Genomic DNA, 22204 nt, shown 5'->3' on the forward strand with positions numbered 1-22204 from the left:
CAGCAGTCACAGATCTATTTGCAGTTTTGGGTATTGGACAACCACTATGCCTTTTTGGAACCAATTTAATACGAACAGAGGAATAATATGTTGTAATATAATGAAAGTTCTGCAACTCTTTAATCTATCAAGATGATAACATCAAAAAGTATCAGGAGATTCTGTGGGAGATTCTGAGGAGAATATGATAATGGTCATTTAATATTTTACTGTAAAGGAACTGTTGCTGCCAGATATAGGAAATTGTTTATAGGAAACAGTACTGTAATTTCAAAAGAGTAGAATGTAATAGCATTCCTTCTAGCTAGGCAAACAATACTCTTTTTCATCATAATTACATTTATGAAGTTGGACATATGACTTTCAAATATCTAATAGGTTTAATCTAATCAAAACTAATAATGAAACATATTCTGTTCACCTAAAATGTTAAAGTTTTGCAAACCAGCAATATTCATGTGACATATAACGCTGACTGCTCATTGAACTCACACAGCATGTCTTGTCTTTTAAAATGACCCCATAAAGTATAACTCAGTCTTGCTTTTTCAAAATCAATGTGGGAGAGACCTATTGTACATGGCAGTAGAGTCTCTTAGCTGGTCTTTACAGTCCAGGACTCAAGCATATTCCTGAGGAAATGGTCACCTGAGTTAGAAGATTGTAACAACTTACAGTATATTATAAATGGGATTTAGGGCCTTAGTCAGACTTGGCCGCTACTGCGTTCTGCAGCGCAATTTGCCTATCCCAGAAGGATATGGCCGCAATGTGATTAACAAAGGCAGGCGTTCATGTGGTAGTGTTGCGGAGTGCATGGCAGGCTGAACGGGGGAGTGCTAGGAGCATTTTTGGGGCAGATGTGTGATTTCACATGCAGCTGCTCTAATGACAGAGCAGCCAGGGTCAACCTTAGTTTGATGCATCCACAATTAAATAGTGGAAGCATCGTGAGGCAGCGCTACACATGCTGGGTGACCTTGCCCTGTGCTGGGCGGCCCTCAGCATATGAGGAGATGGATGCAGATCTTGCTGCGTTTGCAGCGATCTATGTCTATCTCTGAATAAGCTCCTTCTTTAGAAACACATTAATAACATCTTTCTTTTTCTAATGAATACATTTACGTTATTATGCTATCAACTATTAAAAAAATATATTGTAGCAATAGGAGCAGTGTGCTACAGAGGAACTATGGGTGTTTAGCTGATAAACCCAGGGGCATCATGTATTTGGAGGATAGAAAATGTGTGTCTTACATGCAGTGCACCTCTCCCCTGCAGTCTGGTGCAGCTGAAAGCAAGCCAGTGATTAACCAGAGCACCTGTAAAGAGATCCTTTATGAAGGAAGTGTGCGTGTATTGCTTGCCTGTCTGGAAGGGGAAGGAGGAGTCGGGAGAAGTCTAAGACTGTCTAGGCCATTTACTGTATCTGTATGACTGACCCAGGGAAAGCTGGACAGTGACTAGGAAGTAGACCTCAGCTAGTGACAGGGCCATGAACATTTACTGCAGAGGTTCCCAATGCGGTCCTCAAGGCACCCCAATGGTCCAAGTTTTAAATGTATCCATGCTTGGCCACAGGTGACTTAATTAGCACCTAAGTCAATTTGATTTAACATCTGTGCTAAGCCATGGCTATACTTAAATCCTGGACTGTTGGGGTGCCTTGGGAACCTCTGATTTACTGTGTAATGGTTACTGGTCTGCGGTCATCCTGATGAAATAAAGCCTTAGTGGAGGAGTCCAGAGTCACTATGTGCTTCCACTACACAGTTTCTTTATCACAATATATAATTATTATTTTATAATAAGAAAATTACTTGTAAACTACTATTAAACATTGATCACAGTTGTTTTTTTTTAAATGTAGATATGGCAGAAAAAAATTAAACTTTGCGTAAAGTGAGTTTTGAAAATAATTCACTTACACATTACACCTGGGCATCATTTATTTCACCTTCTACAGAGATGCTCATTTCAGAGGCTGAGAGCAGAAATTAGGTGCTCCATTTTAGGTGTCCAGGCTGGTCCAGAGTGGCGAACTTGTGCAAATTGCAGTGTGCATCCTGTGCATGCCAAAATACAAAATACAGTATGATGTAGTGTTGAAGACAACTCACGGGATCCAATTTTATTTTTTAAGGTTTTTCTTAAAATATGTTTAATGTTCTTGTTCCATTCTTTACATTTCTGATGATTAGGGGCCTGCAATTCTGGAACAAAATAAATTTTAGTTGCATTTATGAATATCAAAAATGAAAAGTAGTAAAGGGGTGAATCCTTTTTTATAGCCAATGTTGTGTGTGTTGGGGACAATTAGTCAATAATTACTACCAAAAGTGAATTGATCTTTAAGTAAAATCAAGTCTGGAGAGGGCCCATGTACAGATGTCCATTGTCTGCCTCACCATTGAAAGAGATTGCACCACCACATTTACAGGGGATGGGTATTTGTGACCGGCGGTCTCCCACAATGCAGACGGCGGGACCCCTGCATTTACATGCCCGGTGGGGGTTGATCGCAATGAAGCCCCTTGCGGGCTTGCTGCACTCGCCACGCTGTGGGCTCGGTGGCGGGCTGCGCTTGCCACAGGTTCTATTCCCTCTCTATGGGTGTCGTGGAAACCCACGAGCGGGAATAGTCCCTGTTTGTCAGCATGCCAACCATCGGTATAGTGAGGGTTCGGGATGTAGGTGCCTATATTGTGACCACCAGTCACATAACTACATCCCCATTTACAGATAATCACACAGACTCTGAGGTCTATTATCTAAGCCTTGGAGAGAGATAACGTGGAGGGAGAAGAGTACCAACCAATCAGCTCCTGTCATTTTTCATTTTTTCCCTGTAACATGGCAGTTGGGAGCTGATTGGTTGGCACTTTAACTCTCTCTACGTTTGGTACTTTATCTCTCTCTACTTTATCTCTAATTTATAGCTCGCTACGCATGTGCCATACTTCCAGTGTTATCTTCAGAAACATGGTGTTTTATTTATGGTGATTTGTTCAGAAATAGGGTACATAGCAATGTTGTATCTTTAATGGGTGTATGGTGTGGTGCATATGGGCCCCTCACTGTAGAGTTCACATAGCACACATCCTATATTCAACGCATTTATATATCTGCCTATCTAGCCTGCCACCTGTGACATTATTTTGGAGCCAGGAGGGCAGCCATATTAAGACAGGGGCCGGAAGGTCAGTTTTGAGAACTTGTGCCCTCTTACATAACATACATATGTCACAGTGATACAGCTGATTTTCATTTCTTCAATCACCTTAAAGGGTATAAAGCACTTTAGTATCCTCATTATAATGTTTGAACACATGTATCAGCATTACATTACACTATAGCCGCCGTTAGCGGCTATTACTCACAAAATCCACCGCCGAGCACAAAGGACTTGCTTGGCGGCACCTCCTCCATTTTCCAGCAGCCATGAGAAGGTGATTACATCACTGTCACACTGGCATGCAGTGGACCCTGGGGACTGGGCGGCATTGTGGCATGGTGTATGGTGCACTGGTGTCTGATCCTCAGTTTCTTCAGTGTCTCTCCTCTCTTTCTGGCAGGTTGGCAGGCAGGCAGCGGCAAGTGCGGCAGGCAGAGAAACAGTAGAGTAAGTGACTTAAACTAATTAATGTATGCAACATACTTATCACTCACTCCCTGTCATCCTATACAGTCGCCCACTACCTCTCAGTCAGCCTATTCCTGTCATCCACTGATTATGACTGTCACACACTCACAGTCACCCTCTCATATCCTATTCCTGTCACCCACTGATTACAATTGTCCCCCACTCATGTCAGCCTAAGCAAGCCTATTCCTGTCACCCACTCCCTGTCATGCTATCCCAGTCACCCGCTACCTCTCAGTCAGCCTATTCCTGTCACCTGCTGATTATGACTGTAACCCACATTTTCATTGGCCATGCCCCTTGTGGCACATGGCCACATCCATTTTTGTGGGGGCACACGGTTTTGGTGCGTGCACCCATTACCAATAAGAATTCTTTTCTACTTGCACCACTTTTGTGGACCAACCTAAATTCAAAAGAATGCTGCCGATTGAGAGCTGTCTAGTACTACAATATCACAACCACGTTCTAGTAAATATCATTTTATTGTGAATTCAAACACCATAAATAACCTTTTCTTTATAACACACCAACAAAGCATACTGTTATCTCCACAGTTCATTTTCTCATGCCTATCCAACCTTATCATTTACCAATCCAACACTGTCAAAAGTTGTTTTTATGTCCTCCTGACCACCCTCAGCTTTGAGATCAGCAAAGATCTGATTGTAAAACTGCGGCTCGGATTTGATAGCATTTTTTAGTCCATTAATTACCTCCTTAGAGCTTTCAACAACTAAAGGCTTCAGTAGGTATCAGGTCTCTTTGGCCACATAATTGTACGACAAATATAGAGAGGTTGACAATTATGCCTGTAATTCCTGCTCAATGACCAATTCTGAAGAAATGACTTGAGCAGTGCATTTAGAGAAAGATCACATTGGCTGAGGTGATAAACTCCATGTTCTGCCAACATCCATGGAGAGACTGCTCTATACTTCTAACCCATAAAACAATATTTGCAGGTGACAGGTTGTGCAACTTGGTACACCATACAGAGGAACTTCCCAAAACAGTTTAGAAGCTTGCTGGTGAATGCCTGATCATCACACATTTTAAAGATAAGTGCACTTGTTGCACAATAGCTGTCTCACCGACAGAAGACATAGGGTCCTGGGAAACAGTACTGTATCTTTTTATCCATATGTGAAGCTTGATAAATTATCACAGGATAGAGACTTCTATAGGTTATCATTGATCATTGATGACCAAAGTACCACTGTTGTGGTGACTGTGCTCTGGTTGTTGATTTCAATCTTTTAGGGTTATCTCTTTTAAGCCACAAATTGCCTTCAAGGCTAGATAAATGAATGTAAATTCAGCCCCTATGCTGCATACAACATGGCACTAGGACCCGGAGTCACCAGGAGGTCAAACCTCCGACCTGACAATGTCACTGCACTGTGTAGAGTGTCACAGTACTGTGCAGATGCACAGTACTTGGTTCCCGTAGGTGATACCATATACCACTGTTATAGTCATTATTGTGTTACTGCTATTAGCCCCTGCATTATTGCTGTTACCTGTAAACCTATTGCTAACAATAAACCGGCAATACAGGATTTTAAGCATATTGCATATTTAAGAGAAATTGATGTCAGTATTCCCTAGAGAAATTTTAAGTTACTGTACTGTAGATATTGGTTCAGCCTATACATGTGCCACCTTCACCATGCGTAGATGACCGGTACACCTGGAACTTTTTAAGACTAGACAAGAAACGTTACTATCCAGGCAATTCCTCCAATCAAGTACAAGTTGGGATCCAAGCTGTCACTGAATCCCCATAAAAATGGTCTTAATCTCTGGAGTGCAAGAGAAAATTGGCAATGTCGGTTGAGGGCAGTACAGATAGTGTAATTGCCATCATTACTCTCTCACAGCACTGAGGGCATGGATTCAATTCCCTTCTCAGTGTGTAGAGTTTGTATCTTCTCCCCGTACTTGCGTGTATTTCCTCCAAGTACTCCAGTTTCCTCCCACAACTCAAAAATTGTGGTTAATTGGCTCCAGACAAAAAGTACACCTATTCTGTAGGTGTGTGTATGTAGATGGGCCAACTGGCTCTTATCTGCCGTCAAAGTCTATGTTTCAGCGGTGTTCCGATGGCACTACACTGTCATCTACTGAATTCCTCCTGTAATGTTCATTTAATTAATAATTTAATTATTTGAACAATTAAATGAAAACAACCTTAGCTAATAAAAGAGGCATTAATTTCTAAAATTATATTCTAATACAATGCATTATTCTAACCTTTTCATTCACAATTGTTTCTTTTTATTTTTTTCTTTACCCAGAAAATGTTCTTAACATAGACATCCCGGTACATTTACCACAAAAGTGATATTCTAGAACGGATGTTATCTAGTGGATAATGGGAATAGATGTAAGTCATTTGCTTATTTACACCTATTTTTATAAAATCTTTTGCATGAATATTTATAAATGTAATGATTTAGGTACAGTGAATTTTCACACAGTAAATTCTGCTATGTGCAAAGTCTTATTCCCTCTATGGCATGTAAGGTTTTATATTTACAAACATTGCGTGTTTCCATTAGCAGTTACGTTTGTTACTATACACATATGTAACAGGGAACTTTATTAACGAATAACCCTGCAGAACAAGAATTGTATTGTATAGATTTATAATGTATTTTGTCATTAGCAACGGCTGTATATTGTTAGAATGTATAAAACATTATGTACTTAAAGATTAAAAAGAAATATTAAAACCTCTTACGAATATTTAAAGAATACTTAGCTAGAAGATCTTCCTTTGACACTGGGTTTCGTCCTAGTCTTTCATTATTCTTTTGATCCAACCAAAGTCCCTCACACGTTAGCAAATAGAGGATCGTGTCTCTTTTTTTATAGACATACAGTATAAGATAAATTACTGTTATCTGAAAGTAAGTGTTGCTGTTGCTTTTAAATTATTACTAAGTTATTCTCCATCTTAAATTATGTTCAACAAAGAACCTTAATACACTTCATGTTTTAAGAGCACTCTTTACTATTTATCAGATCGCCCTGTGTCCCCGGTTGGGTCCTTGACCTCTCCTCGGTGCGTGAAGAGATAACAAATGTATTTCTGCTTGTGGTAATAAGCTGCAAGTGTTTTATTTAGGACTGAAATAAAATGACAATTTATGAAATATTTAATTGCATTTATTGCAGGAGGGCAGATTTGGTCCAGTGTTACTTATTACATGTAAGGTTATATAAGCATGACTGTGGTTTATGCACAGCCACAGATGACAAGTTACTTGAGTCTCTGAGACAATGCAGGCTTGCTGTGCACTGGTACATGTTCTAAAATGCGCAAAAAGTTTTATATCATCAATAGGGAATATTTATGCACATGAAACAAGTATCTATGTGCAATAATAAGGAACAGTCTATTTTATGGGTAGATATTCTGAGATGGGCGCATCTGTGGTCACATTTCTGTATAGCTGTTGCAGCCTAGTCACTTCCTTGTGCTAATGTAAGAATCTGTATGTGTATGTCTTCATGTGGAAGTCCATCCCGCCCACTGTTAATATGTTTTCAGCCACAATTGTCATTATTTTCATCAGTAATTATTATTATTATTATTATTAACAGTTTCTTATATAGCGCAGCATATTCCGTTGCGCTTTACAATTAGAACAACAGTAATAGAACAAAACTGGGTAAAAACAGACAGACATAGAGGTAGGAAGGCCCTGCTCGCAAGCTTACAATCTATAGGGAAATAGGCATAGATACACAAGGATAGATGCTACCTATTGCATAATGGTCCACCAGATTGCTAGGTTCTTAATGGGTTGTATGATGATACCCCACAAAGTTGGCCAAGTGTCAGGAGGGTGTGAGACTAAAGAAAGACAAGATATGTGATGTTATGAATACTCTACAGAGGATGTAATTAGATAGTAATGGCACCCACCTGAGCTGTATATAGGCTTACCGTACTATCCCATTAAACCGGGACACTAATGAATTACACAAGTTCTGTAGCAGCTTAAAACCAGGTGAAATGCATGTTTGAAGTCAGCCAGCCACAGAACCTGTGTAATTTGTGAGTGTCCCTATTAAAATGGATAGTATGGTAAGCCTAGCTATACGTATACAGTATATAAAAAATGCCCAAACCACTCTCAGGTTCAGACTTACAGTATATTTATTTGTAAAACAGCAGCAGTCACATTTAAAGGATATACTCACCGGTTGTGGTATGTTAGGTCGATTAGACGTAGGTCGACCGTGTCTAGGTCGACCACTATTGGTCGACAGTAAGTAGGTCGACATGGTTTCTAGGTCAACATGTACTAGGTCGACGTGAGAAAAGGACGAAATGAGTTTTTTTACTTTTTTTGGTGTTTTCTCCGTACAGTGACCGGGAACACCAATTAGTGCACCGTGTCCCCTCTCTTCGCTCGCCATGCTTCGGGCAAGGTTACCATTCCCAATTGTAGTCCACGTGGATCGTAAAGTATGAAAAAGTTAAAAAAATTAATATAAAAAAGTGAAAAATTCATGTCGACCTTTTGTCATGTCGACCTAGTACATGCCGACCTAGAATCCCCGTTGACCTAGAAACTATGTTGACCTAATTACTGTCAACCAATAGTGGTCAACCTAGACAGTGTCGACCTACTTACTGTTGACGTAAAGACTGATCCCATACTCACTGTTATGACATACAGTCATGATAAATAATAAATATACTTAGGGGGGAGGGGTTCAATCAGGGCCGAAACTAGGATTTTTGTCACTAGGGGCAAAACCGTAATCCGGCGCCCCCCCTACACACACACACACACGCACAGACAACCAACCCACCACCAAGTGTAACTCTGTGCGAAGACTGACAATGCCATCAGCCAGTACCAGCTAACGGGCTATTTCCACTCATGGGTGTCGTGCATAGAGCAGGAATAGAACCTGTGGCCAGCGCAGCGAAGCCCACAAGGGGCTTTTTTACACTCACCCCCTGACGGCATTCTGGCGGCCGGGATCCTGGCGTCGATATGCTGACCGTGCACCGGCCACGTAACCCCAACCCATATATACTCCATGAGAGCAAAGGGCTGGTAGCTGCTATATAGCTTCTTTTCTAGACATTTAGCTGGACTCAGGGGGTCATTCCGACACGTTCGCACGCTGCAGTTCATTGCAGCGGTGAGAACGGGTCGGAACTGCGCGTGTGCGGCGGCCGCATTGTGCAGGTGCGTCATTGCCCGGCGACGACAGTCTCCGGGCAGCGACGCCACATATGAAGAAAGTGGTCACAGCGGCAACAGCAAGAAGATTGCCAGGAGGAAGGCGTTCCGGGGTGTCAACTCTCCGTTTTCCGGACGTGGAGATCCAAACGCAGGTGTGTCCAGGCGTTTGGAGGGCGGATGTCTGATGTCAATTCCGGACCTTCATCGCTGGATCCATCACACAGGGTAAGTAACTGCAGGGCTGGTCTTGTTTTGCATAAAACTTTTTTTGCATAGCAGGGCTGCACAAGCGATCGCAGCCTTGCTATGCTAAAATACACTCCCCCATAGGTGGCGTCTAGTTGATCGCACGAGCAGCAAAAAGTTGCTACGTGCGGTCAACTCGGAATGACCACCTTAGACATTTGGGCTACAGATGAAGTTAAAAAGGAAATAATACCCCATACATTGATACTTATGTAAAATCACACACATACATACTGTCACACATCTAAACACATACACGCACGCATTCAGTCACTCACATACATAGTCACACACCTGTATACATACATAGTCACACATACATACATACATACATACATACATACAGTGACACACAAGCACGCATACAGATATGTAGTGACACACCTATTCACATACAGTTACACACATGCACAACACATTCATACACACACATATAGTAGTTCATACTTGCCTACCTGACCCTCTCCATGAGGGAGAAAATGCTCTGTTACTTTACTTTCCTGGTAATGTATGATTGCCATCACCTGTGGCGAGCTAGTAAATTGATAAGAAAGGTGTTTCACCACAGGTGATGGCAATCATACATTACCAGGAAAGTCCAGGAACAGAGCATTTTCACCCTCATGGAGAGGGTCAGGTAGGCAAGTATGATAGTAGTTGCACACACATACAGTGTCCCTTCACTGTGTCACACTCACTATTTAGGCTGTGCTGTGCTGTGCTGCTGCTCTTCTCCCCTCCTCTCTTCGATGGTGCTGGCTGGCCTGTCACTGTGAGTATAGTGCCGTGTAGCTCCGCCCCTTTTTCGGACCTCCGGCTGCAGTCATTCATTTTTCCAGCTCAGCAGTGCAATAGTGCACTGCTGCGGTGATCAAAGGCAGAAGGGGTGGCTGGGGTAACTTGTTCCCTGTGCCCCCTCTTAGGGCAGAACAGGTAGCACATGACTGTCCACATAGAAGAAACTGAAAGTAAACTACAGCTCCCGCAGCAAGGGCTTCTGGGAGCTGTAGTTTATTTTCAGTTTCATCATACGGCAGCCTTGTGCTGCTCCGACGAAGGGACCTGTGCGCATCGGGACTCGGAGGGGGGTGTAAGCATTGCGGCGCCCCCTCCAATCCAGCGCCCAGGTCACATGCCCCCCTAGCCCCCCCTTAGTTACGGCTCTGGGTTCAATTGCCCACAGTAATTTACCATTGGGTGATTTATCCCCCGGGGATATTTGGGGATATTCAATTATCCCCGATGCATGCAGTCATCTGGGATTTTATTTCACCTGTGAGGCAGTAATGCTAACAACTACGCCATCTGTCCTGCATGTTTTCATTTACACACTTTGCAATGCACCATGGTTTTCTAGGCTGCTACACCAAGGTGGGATCCGGTCTTTAGGTCGACTGCACTTAGGTTGACACTCATTAGGTCGACCACTATTGGTCGACATGGGTTTAGTATAAAATATCTACAATCAAAATATTGACTGTCAAAAACCTGATAACAATTGACAGACAGTCAAAATACAGACAAAGTTAAAATACCGACATTTAAAATACCAACAAGGTCAGAATACCAAAATTTAAAATTTCAACACGTCACAAAGTCAACACAAGTTTTTCATTGTTTTTTGTGTGTATGTCGAAATAGGATGACATGGACACCATATAAGTCTACCGTGTCCCCTCGCATGCCTCACTGCGCTTGCCATGCTTCAGGCACACTACTATATACCCCCTCCAGGTCCATTGGGATAGTAAAGTATGAACAAGTTGGTTTTAATGAAAAAAATCATGAACAACTCATGTCAACTTTTTGACCTGTTTACATTTTAATTGTCAGTATTTTGACTTTTTCATAATTTTAAATGACGGCATTTTGACCTTGTTGGGATTTTGACCACCAGGATTTTGATTGTAGGTAAAATTACCACATCCCATCGACATGCATTAGTTCGACATTGTCTATAGGTCAAAATGGTCACTAGGTCGACATGGACATGGTCGACATGGAAAAAGGTTGACATGAGCTTTTCACGTTTTTTGAACTTTTTCATACTTTACGATCCACATGGACTACGACTGGGAGTAGTAACCTGTGCCGAGCGCAGCAGTAGTGAAGCGAGGCACGTTGCCTGAAGCATGGCGAGCAAAGCGAGCCATGTGAGGGTATACAGTGCACTAATTGGGGTTCCCGGTCACTTTTTACGAAGAAAACAACACCCAAAAAAACAAAAAAAAAAAACACATTTTGACCTTTTTCCATGTCGACCTTGTTCATGTTGACCCAAAGACTGCGTCGACCTATCTCAGGTGTCGACATAGTCACTGTCGACCAATAGTGGTCAACCTAATGACTGTTGACCTAGTTACTGTCGACCCTATGATCCACACCACACCAAGGTAGTATTTGCATTTAACCCTAAATCATTCATGCCTAATGATATAGCAGAATTAGCTATTTGAAACCCTTGGAATATATAAGATGAAAATCCCTGCTGTTTGCTTATACTGTTGCACGGTGACTAAAGAATACTCAGCTCACCAATCACAATTATGAAACTTGGAAATGAATAGCTTTAGGATTTAGAATAAAATGTGCTGTGTAATCATCTTACTTAATTTGCTGGACTTGCTGTTTTGCATGACTGTAATAAGTGCTATACTTATAATTATTATTTATCAATGTCAGCTATAATAATATCATATCAGGTATTAATGTTCACTTGCTTTACATATGTATAGTTGAGATGACCACTCCCCATTTCATAGAATTAGTTATGATTTCAAACAGTGCATGTAAGGTAATCTCAATTTTTCTTGCATTAAGTAGTATATTCCATTTGCCACTGTTATATCTTCATTTGTGTCTATGTTGCAGTCTTCAGCTGTTTGCATAACTAAATATGCAAAGTTTAAAATAGTTTTTCCCCCCAAACAAATTGCTTGATGTGCGGTATATGCAGTGGTGTCACAAGGGGATGCTGGCCGCACCCGGGTGTCACCCACTGAGGGGTGACACTAAAATGCTGGCTCCTGTTTAGTGACAGGAACTGAATGATGCACTGTCACATAACATACAGCAGCCGCCTCCTGTCACAGAGGAAGTGCAGGCACACAGTCTCTGGGGAAAACCCGCATCTCTGGGAACTCCATAGTGACAAAAATGGGGTCGGGACTCAAAGCCATGCCCCTTTGCTATGCCACACCACTTTTTCACAGCACGCCCCGGCAATGCCACTCTGGATGTCACTAGGTATATATACTGTGTCGTTGTTGTTTGCCCACTCCAAAAATGATATCATTAGGCCTGATTCAGAGATGGATGCAACTCACATGGGAAAATATGCTTCTGCCACAGGAGTTGTCTGAGTGAATAAGATGCTTCCTGCCGCCATTGCAGAACTACGTGCTGCATCCTAAGACTCAACATCAGATCACCTTCAAGACTTTTCGGCCATGTGAGTAACCCCGAGGTTGCTCGGATTGGCCCTCACAGCTCTGTAACTGAGGCCAGGAAGTCTACATCGAATGCCCTGGCCATGGCACTCCCAAAAAACAGGGTTGACACTCCCCGATTTTTGTAAATGCTGCCCAGCTCCACCCACTCCTTGCGCCAAATGGCCATAGCCTGTCAATAAGGTTGTGGCTCATGGAGCACTACAGATGATGATGCAAGACCCATTCTGTTCATGTGTGCAAGTACGTAGACCCCATACTTAAGCGTTCATCAATTCCTGTGGACAAAATGGTGGGTAACAAACTTCAAAGCTCACAAGAGTCTAACATTTTTGTCTCATTTTCATTTCTAAGGAGTGTGGACAATCCCTGAGTCAATACGAGGCTTGACTCGCATACTATATGTAAAACTTGGATGTGTCGGATTAACCCAAATCTGAACCGCTCAACCGGAGTAAGTGAATTTGTCTCATCCTCTCCATAAAGGCTGGGAATAATAATCTACAGCTTGTATACTTAGTTATAATCTGCTATGCCTTGCGCACTTCCTTGTTTTATATATATTTAGGTAACGGTTCTTTTCCCATACTTGCTATGTAGTACATCTTTTCTAACAAACTTAATTCCCAAAGTCTGGTGTGTCAGCCAATATAAACAGCACTTGATGAATGAGATTCAAGGTGTTCAGTCACCTGAAGCATGTGTTTGAAGTAGCTACACACAGCCCCAAGGTCTCTGTTTTTACAGCTGTGGGAACTGTTCAAAAGCTCTCCCTCTTGGCTTCGCTTTATGCAATGACTTTAGACTCTTAGCTCAAAAACCTGGACAATTTCAAAAGAACAGAATGAAACAGGAGACAGTCGTTTTTGATGTTTCAGAGCCAAAAAAACTATTTAAAGTAAATAAATGAAGTACATTTGAAAGTGCTATACCTAGGTGGGCCATATATTTCAGAAATGTTCACTTAAGGGTCGGTGCAGTTATTAAAACGAGAAATGTATAGATGAAAGGATATCCTATGATTACACGAGCATTTTGTAATTGGGACTCTTTTTGTATAAGTAGATTAATTGCTTTCATAGGAAGCCGCGTACCTGAGGAAATAAAATGGGTCTGTAAAGCTGGTGCATTAAATGGTGGGTAAAGTTAACATGTGTTGTGACTGAGCAGCAAGCTACATACAGCATCATAAACATTATTAAATTATTTATTTTAGGATTTTGGGGGGGAATTATTTGTTTCTAGTAGAGATGAGCGCCTGAAATTTTTCGGGTTTTGTGTTTTGGTTTTGGGTTCGGTTCCGCGGTCGTGTTTTGGGTTCGAACGCGTTTTGGCAAAACCTCACCGAATTTTTTTTGTCGGATTCGGGTGTGTTTTGGATTCGGGTGTTTTTTTCAAAAAACACTAAAAAACAGCTTAAATCATAGAATTTGGGGGTCATTTTGATCCCAAAGTATTATTAACCTCAAAAACCATAATTTACACTCATTTTCAGTCTATTCTGAATACCTCACACCTCACAATATTATTTTTAGTCCTAAAATTTGCACCGAGGTCGCTGTGTGAGTAAGATAAGCGACCCTAGTGGCCGACACAAACACCGGGCCCATCTAGGAGTGGCACTGCAGTGTCACGCAGGATGTCCCTTCCAAAAAACCCTCCCCAAACAGCACATGACGCAAAGAAAAAAAGAGGCGCAATGAGGTAGCTGACTGTGTGAGTAAGATTAGCGACCCTAGTGGCCGACACAAACACCGGGCCCATCTAGGAGTGGCACTGCAGTGTCACGCAGGATGTCCCTTCCAAAAAACCCTCCCCAAACAGCACATGACGCAAAGAAAAAAAGAGGCGCAATGAGGTAGCTGACTGTGTGAGTAAGATTAGCGACCCTAGTGGCCGACACAAACACCGGGCCCATCTAGGAGTGGCACTGCAGTGTCACGCAGGATGTCCCTTCCAAAAAACCCTCCCCAATCAGCACATGATGCAAAGAAAAAGAAAAGAAAAAAGAGGTGCAAGATGGAATTGTCCTTGGGCCCTCCCACCCACCCTTATGTTGTATAAACAGGACATGCACACTTTAACCAACCCATCATTTCAGTGACAGGGTCTGCCACACGACTGTGACTGATATGACGGGTTGGTTTGGACCCCCCCCAAAAAAGAAGCAATTAATCTCTCCTTGCACAAACTGGCTCTACAGAGGCAAGATGTCCACCTCATCTTCACCCTCCGATATATCACCGTGTACATCCCCCTCCTCACAGATTATCAATTCGTCCCCACTGGAATCCACCATCTCAGCTCCCTGTGTACTTTGTGGAGGCAATTGCTGCTGGTCAATGTCTCCGCGGAGGAATTGATTATAATTCATTTTAATGAACATCATCTTCTCCACATTTTCTGGATGTAACCTCGTACGCCGATTGCTGACAAGGTGAGCGGCGGCACTAAACACTCTTTCGGAGTACACACTTGTGGGAGGGCAACTTAGGTAGAATAAAGCCAGTTTGTGCAAGGGCCTCCAAATTGCCTCTTTTTCCTGCCAGTATAAGTACGGACTGTGTGACGTGCCTACTTGGATGCGGTCACTCATATAATCCTCCACCATTCTATCAATGTTGAGAGAATCATATGCAGTGACAGTAGACGACATGTCCGTAATCGTTGTCAGGTCCTTCAGTCCGGACCAGATGTCAGCATCAGCAGTCGCTCCAGACTGCCCTGCATCACCGCCAGCGGGTGGGCTCGGAATTCTGAGCCTATTCCTCGCACCCCCAGTTGCGGGAGAATGTGAAGGAGGAGATGTTGACAGGTCGCGTTCCGCTTGACTTGACAATTTTGTCACCAGCAGGTCTTTCAACCCCAGCAGACCTGTGTCTGCCGGAAAGAGAGATCCAAGGTAGGCTTTAAATCTAGGATCGAGCACGGTGGCCAAAATGTAGTGCTCTGATTTCAACAGATTGACCACCCGTGAATCCTTGTTAAGCGAATTAAGGGCTGCATCCACAAGTCCCACATGCCTAGCGGAATCGCTCCCTTTTAGCTCCTTCTTCAATGCCTCCAGCTTCTTCTGCAAAAGCCTGATGAGGGGAATGACCTGACTCAGGCTGGCAGTGTCTGAACTGACTTCACGTGTGGCAAGTTCAAAGGGCATCAGAACCTTGCACAACGTTGAAATCATTCTCCACTGCACTTGAGACAGGTGCATTCCACCTACTATATCGTGCTCAATTGTATAGGCTTGAATGGCCTTTTGCTGCTCCTCCAACCTCTGAAGCATATAGAGGGTTGAATTCCACCTCGTTACCACTTCTTGCTTCAGATGATGGCAGGGCAGGTTCAGTAGTTTTTGGTGGTGCTCCAGTCTTCTGTACGTGGTGCCTGTACGCCGAAAGTGTCCCGCAATTTTTCTGGCCACCGACAGCATCTCTTGCACGCCCCTGTCGTTTTTTAAAAAATTCTGCACCACCAAATTCAAGGTATGTGCAAAACATGGGACGTGCTGGAATTTGCCCATATTTAATGCACACACAATATTGCTGGCGTTGTCCGATGCCACAAATCCACAGGAGAGTCCAATTGGGGTAAGCCATTCCGCGATGATCTTCCTCAGTTGCCGTAAGAGGTTTTCAGCTGTGTGCGTATTCTGGAAAGCGGTGATACAAAGCGTAGCCTGCCTAGGAAAGAGTTGGCGTTTGCGAGATGCTGCTACTGGTGCCGCCGCTGCTGTTCTTGCGGCGGGAGTCCATACATCTACCCAGTGGGCTGTCACAGTCATATAGTCCTGACCCTGCCCTGCTCCACTTGTCCACATGTCCGTGGTTAAGTGGACATTGGGTACAACTGCATTTTTTAGGACACTGGTGAGTCTTTTTCTGACGTCCGTGTACATTCTTGGTATCGCCTGCCTAGAGAAGTGGAACCTAGATGGTATTTGGTAACGGGGGCACACTGCCTCAATAAATTGTCTAGTTCCCTGTGAACTAACGGCGGATACCGGACGCACGTCTAACACCAACATAGTTGTCAAGGACTCAGTTATCCGCTTTGCAGTAGGATGACTGCTGTGATATTTCATCTTCCTCGCAAAAGACTGTTGAACAGTCAATTGCTTACTGGAAGTAGTACAAGTGGGCTTACGACTTCCCCTCTGGGATGACCATCGACTCCCAGCGGCAACAACAGCAGCGCCAGCAGCAGTAGGCGTTACACGCAAGGATGCATCGGAGGAATCCCAGGCAGGAGAGGACTCGTCAGAATTGCCAGTGACATGGCCTGCAGGACTATTGGCATTCCTGGGGAAGGAGGAAATTGACACTGAGGGAGTTGGTGGGGTGGTTTGCGTGAGCTTGGTTACAAGAGGAAGGGATTTACTGGTCAGTGGACTGCTTCCGCTGTCACCCAAAGTTTTTGAACTTGTCACTGACTTATTATGAATGCGCTGCAGGTGACGTATAAGGGAGGATGTTCCGAGGTGGTTAACGTCCTTACCCCTACTTATTACAGCTTGACAAAGGGAACACACGGCTTGACACCTGTTGTCCGCATTTCTGGTGAAATACCTCCACACCGAAGAGCTGATTTTTTTGGTATTTTCACCTGGCATGTCAACGGCCATATTCCTCCCACGGACAACAGGTGTCTCCCCGGGTGCCTGACTTAAACAAACCACCTCACCATCAGAATCCTCCTGGTCAATTTCCTCCCCAGCGCCAGCAACACCCATATCCTCCTCATCCTGGTGTACTTCAACACTGACATCTTCAATCTGACTATCAGGAACTGGACTGCGGGTGCTCCTTCCAGCACTTGCAGGGGGCGTGCAAATGGTGGAAGGCGCATGCTCTTCACGTCCAGTGTTGGGAAGGTCAGGCATCGCAACCGACACAATTGGACTCTCCTTGTGGATTTGGGATTTCGAAGAATGCACAGTTCTTTGCTGTGCTGCTTTTGCCAGCTTGAGTCTTTTCATTTTTCTAGCGAGAGGCTGAGTGCTTCCATCCTCATGTGAAGCTGAACCACTAGCCATGAACATAGGCCAGGGCCTCAGCCGTTCCTTGCCACTCCGTGTGGTAAATGGCATATTGGCAAGTTTACGCTTCTCCTCCGACAATTTTATTTTAGGTTTTGGAGTCCTTTTTTTACTGATATTTGGTGTTTTGGATTTGACATGCTCTGTACTATGACATTGGGCATCGGCCTTGGCAGACGACGTTGCTGGCATTTCATCGTCTCGGCCATGACTAGTGGCAGCAGCTTCAGCACGAGGTGGAAGTGGATCTTGATCTTTCCCTAATTTTGGAACCTCAACATTTTTGTTCTCCATATTTTAATAGGCACAACTAAAAGGCACCTCAGGTAAACAATGGAGATGGATGGATTGGATACTAGTATACAATTATGGACGGGCTGCCGAGTGCCGACACAGAGGTAGCCACAGCCGTGAACTACCGCACTGTACTGTGTCTGCTGCTAATATATAGACTGGTTGATAAAGAGATAGTATACTCGTAACTAGTATGTATGTATAAAGAAAGAAAAAAAAACCACGGTTAGGTGGTATATACAATTATGGACGGGCTGCCGAGTGCCGACACAGAGGTAGCCACAGCCGTGAACTACCGCACTGTACTGTGTCTGCTGCTAATATATAGACTGGTTGATAAAGAGATAGTATACTCGTAACTAGTATGTATGTATAAAGAAAGAAAAAAAAACCACGGTTAGGTGGTATATACAATTATGGACGGGCTGCCGAGTGCCGACACAGAGGTAGCCACAGCCGTGAACTACCGCACTGTACTGTGTCTGCTGCTAATATATAGACTGGTTGATAAAGAGATAGTATACTCGTAACTAGTATGTATGTATGTATAAAGAAAGAAAAAAAAACCACGGTTAGGTGGTATATACAATTATGGACGGGCTGCCGAGTGCCGACACAGAGGTAGCCACAGCCGTGAACTACCGCACTGTACTGTGTCTGCTGCTAATATATAGACTGGTTGATAAAGAGATAGTATACTCGTAACTAGTATGTATGTATAAAGAAAGAAAAAAAAACCACGGTTAGGTGGTATATACAATTATGGACGGGCTGCCGAGTGCCGACACAGAGGTAGCCACAGCCGTGAACTACCGCACTGTACTGTGTCTGCTGCTAATATATAGACTGGTTGATAAAGAGATAGTATACTCGTAACTAGTATGTATGTATAAAGAAAGAAAAAAAAACCACGGTTAGGTGGTATATACAATTATGGACGGGCTGCCGAGTGCCGACACAGAGGTAGCCACAGCCGTGAACTACCGCACTGTACTGTGTCTGCTGCTAATATATAGACTGGTTGATAAAGAGATAGTATACTCGTAACTAGTATGTATGTATAAAGAAAGAAAAAAAAACCACGGTTAGGTGGTATATACAATTATGGACGGGCTGCCGAGTGCCGACACAGAGGTAGCCACAGCCGTGAACTACCGCACTGTACTGTGTCTGCTGCTAATATATAGACTGGTTGATAAAGAGATAGTATACTCGTAACTAGTATGTATGTATAAAGAAAGAAAAAAAAACCACGGTTAGGTGGTATATACAATTATGGACGGGCTGCCGAGTGCCGACACAGAGGTAGCCACAGCCGTGAACTACCGCACTGTACTGTGTCTGCTGCTAATATAGACTGGTTGATAAAGAGATAGTATACTCGTAACTAGTATGTATGTATAAAGAAAGAAAAAAAAACCACGGTTAGGTGGTATATACAATTATGGACGGGCTGCCGAGTGCCGACACAGAGGTAGCCACAGCCGTGAACTACCGCACTGTACTGTGTCTGCTGCTAATATAGACTGGTTGATAAAGAGATAGTATACTACTAATATTATATATACTAGTGGTCAGGTCACTGGTCACTAGTCACACTGGCAGTGGCACTCCTGCAGCAAAAGTGTGCACTGTTTAATTTTAATATAATATTATGTACTCCTGGCTCCTGCTATAACCTATAACTGGCACTGCAGTAGTGCTCCCCAGTCTCCCCCACAATTATAAGCTGTGTGAGCTGAGCAGTCAGACAGATATATAATATATATAGATGATGCAGCACACTGGCCTGAGCCTGAGCAGTGCACACAGATATGGTATGTGACTGACTGAGTCACTGTGTGTATCGCTTTTTTCAGGCAGAGAACGGATATATTAAATAAACTGCACTGTGTGTCTGGTGGTCACTCACTATATAATATATTATGTACTCCTGGCTCCTGCTATAACCTATAACTGGCACTGCAGTAGTGCTCCCCAGTCTCCCCCACAATTATAAGCTGTGTGAGCTGAGCAGTCAGACAGATATATATATAATATTATATATAGATAATAGATGATGCAGCACACTGGCCTGAGCCTGAGCAGTGCACACAGATATGGTATGTGACTGAGTCACTGTGTGCTGTGTATCGCTTTTTTCAGGCAGAGAACGGATTATAAATAAAACTGGTGGTCACTATCAGCAAAACTCTGCACTGTACTGAGTACTCCTAATGCTCCCCAAAATTAGTAAATCAAGTGTCTCTCTAATCTATTCTAAACGGAGAGGACGCCAGCCACGTCCTCTCCCTATCAATCTCAATGCACGTGTGAAAATGGCGGCGACGCGCGGCTCCTTATATAGAATCCGAGTCTCGCGATAGAATCCGAGCCTCGCGAGAATCCGACAGCGTCATGATGACGTTCGGGCGCGCTCGGGTTAACCGAGCAAGGCGGGAAGATCCGAGTCGCTCGGACCCGTGAAAAAAAACATGAAGTTCTGGCGGGTTCGGATTCAGAGAAACCGAACCCGCTCATCTCTAGTTTCTAGTGAAACTTCTTCATTTATTGTTTATTTTTACTTTTTTAAATATAGTTTTTTTAACAGCATTTTTTCTTTTTATTCAGGACAATTGGATATTGGGTCTACACCATATACCTACTACATTTACTTACGTTACTTCTGCCAGCATGATTTTTTCATTGATTTCTTCAGATATATGGTGCTGGCTGATGCATGGTAAGTAAATTGCATATTTCTGAAGAAATCACCAGAAAAATGGTGCTAGAGACTTGTTTCCGAAGACAACGTGCATGCACTGAAAACTCTGACACAGTCCCAGAATCTTCACATAGCATCAGAGCAATTTTTCCAGGTGGGAGGAAGCTCACAAAAATTACACAAGGGACTTCTCCAGTGTTATAATGCCCCTGATTGCAGGTCCTCAACCCGTGGTTCAAAATCTGCAAGGAGGATGATGTTGATCAGCTGAGTCCTAAGGAAATGTTAGGCAACTCTGTAGAATGTTGTGCCTGGTGTCCTGCAATCCAAATACAGGCTCCACTGGGAAGCAATGGTTGGGAGGTATGGGTCCGGACTTGGGATCCGGTCTCTAGGTCGACAGTAACTAGGTCGACAGTAACTAGGTCGACCACTATTGGTCAACAGTAACTAGGTCGACAGGGTCTCTAGGTTGACAGGGTCTCTAGGTCGACATGTTCTAGGTCAACAGGTCAAAAGGTCGACATGAGTTTTTCACTTTTTTTTTGACCTTTTCCATACTTAAAGATCCACACGGACTATGATTGGAAATAGTAACCTGTGCCGAGCGCAGCAGTAGTGGAGTGAGGCACCTTGCCCGAAGCATGGTGAGCGAAACAAGCCATGCGAGGGGACACGGTGCACTAATTGGGGTTCTCGGTCACTGTACAGAGAAAATGACACTAAAAAAACATTAAAAACTCATGTTGACCTGTCGACCTAGAGACCCTGTCGACCTAATTACTGTCGACCAATAGTGGTTAACCTAGTTACTGTCGACCTAGTTACTGTTGACCTTGCTTACCACCCTGGACTTTTATGTGCAGTAAGCTGTAAACAGGAAAAAGAATTATCGTAAGGTTTAGTAACCATTAAGACACCAGCATTTTATAAATAATTAAAAGGTGGTTCGATGTAGAGATGTGCACTGAGACCTGTGTTTTAGTTTTGGATTTGAATTCATTTTGTGTTTTGGTTGTAATTTTGGGAAACAACACTCATGTGTTTTGGATTTGGATCTGTATTTTTTTAAATGCTAAAATTGATAAAATTGTGTAATTTGGGCCTGTTTCTGATCCTACAGTATAATTGACCCCGACAACATTCATTTTCAGTCATTTCCAGTTAATTTTGACCACCACACAGCTCACATTATTCTTCACCAATATTGGGCAAAGCCTGACTGGCTAAACTAACAGAGCAGAGGCACAAACACATGATAGTTATGTCTGTTTAAAAATATTTTGCAAATTAGTAATGTATTAAAGCAATAACCGTTAAAAAGTCTATGCAAAAAAGACTGTCGCCAATGCCCCCCAAAAATACAGCCCTTTATGAAAAGAAAGCCGGTGCAAGATGAAATTGTGTTTGAGCCCCCATCCACCCTTAAGTTGTATATTAAAAAGGACATGCACATTTTTACAAACCAAGTACTGCAGCAACAGGGACTGACACTTTTGTGGCTGAAGTGCTTGGTTTGTTTGGACAACCACAAACCAATAGAAGGAATACTCTGATCATTAATGAGAAAGTTGATGATGAGGGAATTGGCAGTGGAGATTGCATGGGCTAGTCCAA

At 43.1% G+C, this 22204-nt stretch overlaps 1 long non-coding RNA gene across 1 annotated transcript; it reads right to left on the minus strand.

The window, feature by feature from the left end:
• Positions 1 to 1947: 1947 nt before the first annotated feature.
• Positions 1948 to 10044, minus strand: LOC134943478 (uncharacterized). The gene is made up of 3 exons (XR_010181562.1): positions 9804 to 10044; positions 3381 to 3568; positions 1948 to 2213 (listed from the first exon to the last, which is right to left on the minus strand). It is a non-coding gene; the product is annotated as an uncharacterized LOC134943478 (long non-coding RNA).
• Between the last annotated feature and the right edge of the window lie 12160 nt (positions 10045 to 22204).

This window comes from Pseudophryne corroboree, chromosome 7 (assembly GCF_028390025.1).
Source record: "Pseudophryne corroboree isolate aPseCor3 chromosome 7, aPseCor3.hap2, whole genome shotgun sequence".
NCBI classification, from domain to species: Eukaryota; Metazoa; Chordata; class Amphibia; order Anura; family Myobatrachidae; genus Pseudophryne; species Pseudophryne corroboree.